The following is a 6,522-nucleotide window of genomic DNA, read 5'->3' on the forward strand; positions in this document are numbered from 1 at the left end:
GGAGCTGCCGGGGGAGGGTCAGGACGCGGCCCCGAGCCGCTGTTCTCGTGGGCTCTGGCGGCACCGACGGCCCCTCCGGGAGCTCTCCCCTCCGCGGCGAGCCGGCCTGGGGAGGCTTCGGATTTACCCTTCCGATTTGTTCCGGTGCGTGGAGACTTTCGAAGGCTTGTGGGTGCCTCTTGGCGTGAGGGCACAGGTTAATGCTCTGCTGCTGCGCTTGTTTTTTCTGCAAAATATGTCAAGATGGGGCAAAGACGGATCCTCTGGTAACTGGTGACGCTCACCCAAATATTCACAGTTTACACTTATTCTTCAAGCTGGTCCCAGTTAAAGGGGCAGTTTATATTCACATGAAGAGCTCTCTAAACCCAAAGCTTGTGTTCTGCAGCTTTTCCCTTGAATATTTTAGAATTTCTATCATGAAAGTTAAATTTTGTTATGACCTTATTGTCATGCTGGTCTTTATCTAGGAACCACTCTCTGAAACACATACATATATAGACACCACATCCTTAAGTGGACGATGGCTCTTGGGATATTGGGGCTGCCAGAACGTCACCTAGCTGAACACTGGGTTTAAGGGTGTCCACTAGATAAAATGGTCCTTGGCCTCTCCGGGCCTGGGAACAGGAGAGCAAATAACTGAGTGGCTGCAGCATGTTTAGTTGATTTCAGCCTCAGGTGGATGAGATCTTGCAGGTGCTGTGTAGCTGTGATGAGATGGGAGTGGATGGTTTTATTCTGAACTGTGTTACCTTAAAACCTTGCATTTTTACATCTAGTTTCTATAGGAAGCTGGAGTATCTGAAAGCTTTTCTGGCTTACAGGAAACCACAGTAGAATTGTTGGAGCATCCAGGAATACCCAGAGCACAAAAATTACATGTATCACATCTAGGGCTCTGCATTACCTGAAAAGGGAATTCCCAACTCAGAAAAGTTAGAATTTCCTTCTTTGTGCATTCGCTAGTAGTTAGACCATGTTGCAAAAGACTTATCACCAAGATAGTTACTTTGCAGGAAGAGCACTGGTAACTCGAATCCAAGCACTCCAGCAGTATTTTATGTTAGCTCTTTGTTGCTTCCAAGCAACCCAAGCATGATACTTATGTCCTTTGTAATTTGCAAAATGGCTGTGGATAGTATTGCACAATAATTAGCTATCTTTGTACTGAGTGTCTTTTTTGTCATTAATATTTGAAAGTTTTCAGGTGTTCCTGCAGCTAGAATTTGAATGCAAGGGAAAGCAGCTTTCTGCTTCTCTTTTTTGCTGTTAATAATTAAATGCTGCCAAGTAAATGTTTCTAACAGGCTGTGTGTGGGCCTGTCACATATTCAAGCACCTCTGCTCTTCCCAGCTCTTTCCTTTTATTGTGACCTCTGTTTTCTCCCCTTGGTTGTCTTCTTCATTATGTTAATCTGAAATCTTGAAAAAGTCTCCTCCTCCTGATCAGTCTTGGCATTTGGACTGTAAGGAAAACTGGAAAAAAAGCGCTATTCCCGTACTAAAGTTACCCTGTCCATAAATATAAGCCAGGCAAGCAAGCAAAACAAACCAGTCTACACTGCGCATGTGTCTCACCGTCTCCAACACTAAGGTTATTGCAGTCTGATAATACTACTCTGGCATTTGTTTAGATCATAACTGCCTTTGCTTCAGTGCTGAAGCTGGATAGTTAGTGACATGCAAATTATTGCTAACACATCATGAATTTAGTCCTTGCTAATCTTCTAGCTGTTTAGAAGTCAACCTGCCCTGCCTGTTAGGTTGGAGAGGCCATTAAAACTGCTTGTGTTAGGCTGTATGGATGCATGCTCAGAAGCAGACCAGATGTATGTTAATGCTCAAAATAGATAAACCGTGTTAATGGTCTGAAAAGAAAAACAGCTATTTATATTCCATCTACACAGCCTTGAATTGTGACTGAGAACTAAAGAACTAAAACTTCTTTTAAATGCTCGTTTGGGGATGCGTTTATTGTCGGGTTTAATTGCAATATTCTGCCACGTTTACATGGGTTGTGTTTTGGTGGCGGGGAGGGTGCAGTGGACTTTGTCTAAGTAATACTAGTCTTTAGCCAATTTTCCTTTTGTACTTGATCAGGCAGTCACATGACCTTTCAGATATAAAAATAGACCTAATTGCACTATATTAATGATTGACTTGCTTGAATTCCATGTGTATTGGTGGGAGTATGTGCTGGAGATGTCCAGCTGTAGAATAAACTGTTTTAAGGTCTCTAATATACAAAAGTTATCATATTTTGTGGTATTAGACTTTACTGTTTCTCATTTATTTTCCTCTGTTGCTTAAACTTCTAAAGTTAGAGGACAATTACCTGAGCTTTCAGCCATGTTGCAAAATACCACATGTTGCTGATTCCCACTGTCTCAGGAAAGAGAATGAGAAAAACCTCCTAGACTGACAATGTCTGTGTTAATGAGCATGCTTAGTTGTGCTTGGGGTGTACGCAGCTACATTATGTTAACATATAGGTGTAACTTCGGTGTAGCTACACCAGCACTGGATTATTTTGTTACGTTTTTTGGGGAAGAAACTTAAGGGAGAAATAATTCATACACAAAGTTGTTGTAATGACTATATTTTGGAGGAAACTAGAACTGGGTTATTTCAAAATCTGCTAGGTTGAATAGCATACATTTGAAAAGAAAAATAAATGTTCATCAAATCAGTTAAAACTTTTCTACCAAACAGGACAAGAGCCTGGGGTATCAACCCTCAGCAAGTCAGCTGATCAAAACCCATACTCCATTGCATATACTCAGAATATAGTTATTTTTATTTCAGAACTGGTATTCTAAAATCCCTACCTGTGCAGCAAATACCTTTTTAAGCCCTAGGAAGAGAGGTGCTCTCCAGAGATTGCCTGTTTAATGCAGATTTAATACTTCCTGAAGAGAGGGGGGCAAGGGGGGAACGCAGCAGTAAGCCACAATGAGAATATTAGCTAAAAGTAGCTACTACTGTGGTTTTAGAGATTGAAATTAGTTGTTTACGCTGTAAGCACTTTAATAATGTGGTTAATTAGCTGTTCTTCTCTGTTGTGGGGATATTTGTCACCTTATTCTCTGTACCACAATTGCAAGTATGGAGGTTGGAAACTCAGCAGACGTGGGGGCAAATAGGTTTGGTTTCTTTTTTTAAAGGTGTGGAGGTCAGTGGTGCAACTGATGCATGTGGATGTTGCCCAGTGCATTGTTTTAAAAACAATCTAATATTTAAATTCCACCTCCTCCACCCCCAGCAGGCCCAGCAGAAGGGAGTAAGTTATAAGAAGATCTATACAAGGATGATTTATAAGGTAAGGATTAATAAAAGCACTTCAGTCTGGGGGGCGGCAGAGTCTTGGGGGTTTTTTTGTTTGGCGTTTTTCGGGTAATATCTTCACTGTATACAGAAGATGTTTGCTTTATAATCTGGTTCCATGCAGAAACAAGATTCCTGCTGCTGATTTACATTTCAGTATGCGTGTAAGGCCTCTCATCAGGCTAAGAGACTTTGAATCCATTGGGCAGTGCAGTGACACTTGACAAAGAAGTAGGCATGACAGGTATGTTAAGTCCCTTTAAGTTTACTTAGAACAAGCACATGGGTAAGGAACACGGTCAACAGCAAGGCCTTTGCTTATATATCCTGTGCTCCGACCCCTTGATTTTTCTTAATGACCTTCTAACAGGGCCAGTCTTCCCACAGTTTTACCCGTATAGTATGATTAAAGATTAGCAATATATACTAACAGTAAGGTTATAAACTCAGCAGCTGTTCTGTTGTTATAAATGCCCTTTGATTTTAAAATCGTAATCAAAATAATGCAGGACTGGTTTGGAATTCTACATTGAATATTTTCTCATTATGAAATGCTGTTTCTCTACTTTGCTTCTGCTACTTTTGGACTTCTAATAGAGCATAATTTTGGAAAGACTGCAGAAATAAGTATCAAAATTTAGCAGTATATTGTTCAAGTTCTCTGAAATGCAACTGCTGGCATTCTGCCTGAGATTAGGCCCTCCTTTAATTTGGAACTGGTTTGATGTTGGTGTCTGAACTCACTGTCATATGCAGGATAATCTACCCTTTTTTTTTTCAGGACAGGGTTAATCCATTATCAGTGATACCACATTACTGAAGCTTTTCTTCCGAGCAACCTTGAAAGAAAGGGAAAAAATCTGTAGGGTTTTGCAGGGCTGAAAGAAAATAGATTCTGTATAAAATTACTTCTTTAACTTTGTAATTCTTATATGCTCATCTTACTGTAAAATGGCTTTTAATTTTCCAAGAGAAATCTTCTGTACCCTTGGTACTTAGTGCAGAGAATAATGAAATAATCTCAGATGGTAAGATTTTCCTACCCGGTTTTAGTTGCTGACTGAAATTATGGAAGCACAAAATTTACCCTGGAATAAAGGAGATCTAGTGATAACTTCTGGTATAAAGCGTTACCTCCCTATTTGCTTAAAGCAGAGGCAAGGAGTGCATGCAGCAATTTCCTTAGTCTCACTAAGAGAGTGAGGATTTGCATGCTCAATTAGACCAGGGTTACTGGTTCATCTGCCCATTTCCTAATTTAGGGATCCCTGAAGATCTCCAGCATTGCCAGATTAACACCTTCTGTATTCATATATTGCACTGGAAGGTCTTAAATCAATATAAACATGTCCTACCAGTTAATTGAACAGACAAATTACCTTGGCATAAGTATCCACACTGATACTTGTACTGTTATGATTAAATTGTCTTCTTGTTTTGTTTTAAAGATGATGTGGGGAATTGGGATGTTGGCCTGTTTCCTAACAGACTTTAAATGGCACAGTTCATATTTTGAACCTTTTGCAAGGGAGAATGTACAACATTCATCTGTGTGGACATATTTTTGATATATATGAATATTGTGAAGAAACTGAATTTTAGCATTAGTTTTTAAAAATGGGATATATGTCTATATATTGTATATATACACTATATTGATGTACAATGCAATGTATGTTTTCTGTGTATACATTCTGTCTTCTTGAATGGAAAGTATATTTGTGTTAACAAGATTGAGGCTGAGACTGTGATGAGCTAGTTGTGCTTGTACATCACTTGAACAGCAAAGCCTTCCCTGTAGCCTGCAGACAAGGCTCCTCATTCTACCTGGCCCAGCCTAGCAGATGTACTGTTAAATCCCACTTGGAAAAGGCCACTATTTTTTGGAACAGAAGGATAAAAAAAAAAAAAAAACAAAAAACAAAAAACAAAAAAACACAGGAACTGGTTTTATACTTGGTATAGATCATGACTTGGAGAGTGTTGAGGTTGTCGATGGGAAACCATATGGGGCTTTGTAAAAGGGTGTGTTCATCTCCATAAAGCAGTTTGCCTTCTCCTTCTCAGTGCGATACAACCATGGCAGTCTGAGGCCAGCTGGAGGCTTCTTATGCTGTAGTCAGGCTGGCTGCATTAGTTTTGGGGCCTGCACCCACTGCAGTTTGGGATGTGAAGTGTTGAAGCATCTTAGTGGTTGCACGGGTCCCCTGTAAAGGGTGGCCCAGAGTAGGATGGACAGGCTGTTGTGATACTTCATCACAACTATTGGAAAGGAGTAATCACTGTTGAAGCTGGTCAGAGAGTGGGAGGAGCAGGTCTAGGAGGTATGTGCTCTTTAACCTCTGAATGTTTTTCTCATACTAATAAACCCATAAACATTGCCATTGTCTGTGAACTGCCTCTTGGCAAACACCTCTTAGATAGTGGGAAAGGTCACACCTAAGATTGTGTCTTCTATGTGTAAAAATCTGTGTGTGTTTCCATTCATGCTGTCAGCTGCTGTTCTGGACACCTAAGAAATAAAACATGGTTACATGTACTCCTGTAGAGAAGATTTAAATAGGAGCAAAAGAAACAAATTTGTGTTCAACATAAACAAATGCAGACGTTATGTCTAAGAGGACAATGTTTCAAAGTGTGGATATTTAATGATATTTTTCTGCCAGTAAATGTAGTGGAGAGAGATCTAGAGGTGACAGACTTCAAACTGAGAGAGCATTCAATGTAAGAGAGAGAAAATGTATTGGTTTATTGCATACAGATTTGCTTCCATGTCAGAGCTTTTTACTGATACTTACACTGCATCTTTGGTTGTACATAGTAGACTGTACTTCCAAATGGAGAAAGATATAAACTGAGGTGTTTAGGGAAAGAAAAAATAAAATAAAATTGAAGACTGCAGATTGCATATTCAGTGTAAAATTTTCATCAGAGTTTGCTGTTGAAGGGAGACCTGTTTCTAGTTAGTTCAGCTTTTGAAACAAAAGGAAGAAGAATAATTAGTACAGTATGAGGGATTTTTTTCATCCTTATAATTTGGAAGAAACCAGAAGGAAAATACAGTCAATATAATATGAAAATTGTATTGATTTTTCTGCACTACTTTGACAGATTGGATTTTTAATTGGATCATTTTTAATACATCATGTAAAATAGTTTTGCTGATTAAATGCAGTTTTCTTTTGGTTTGGGGGG

At 39.4% G+C, this 6,522-nt stretch overlaps 1 protein-coding gene across 5 annotated transcripts in view; it reads left to right on the plus strand.

The window, feature by feature from the left end:
* Window positions 1-3,216: 3,216 nt before the first annotated feature.
* The window catches only part of TBC1D24 (TBC1 domain family member 24), a 25,994-nt gene continuing 22,688 nt past the window's right edge, over window positions 3,217-6,522 (plus strand). The window contains exons 1-2 of one of the 5 annotated variants that reach the window (XM_026858838.1): window positions 3,246-3,322; window positions 3,485-3,571. The gene's annotated coding sequence lies outside the window, so the exon portion shown is untranslated. Of the gene's footprint in view, window positions 3,323-3,406; window positions 3,572-6,522 lie in introns of those variants that run through there. The other 4 variants (XM_026858834.1, XM_026858836.1, XM_026858837.1 and 1 more) reach the window with 4 other exon arrangements.

The sequence above is a fragment of the Athene cunicularia genome, assembly GCF_003259725.1.
Source record: "Athene cunicularia isolate RWA chromosome 14 unlocalized genomic scaffold, athCun1 chr14_part1, whole genome shotgun sequence".
Classification (NCBI taxonomy): domain Eukaryota; kingdom Metazoa; phylum Chordata; class Aves; order Strigiformes; family Strigidae; genus Athene; species Athene cunicularia.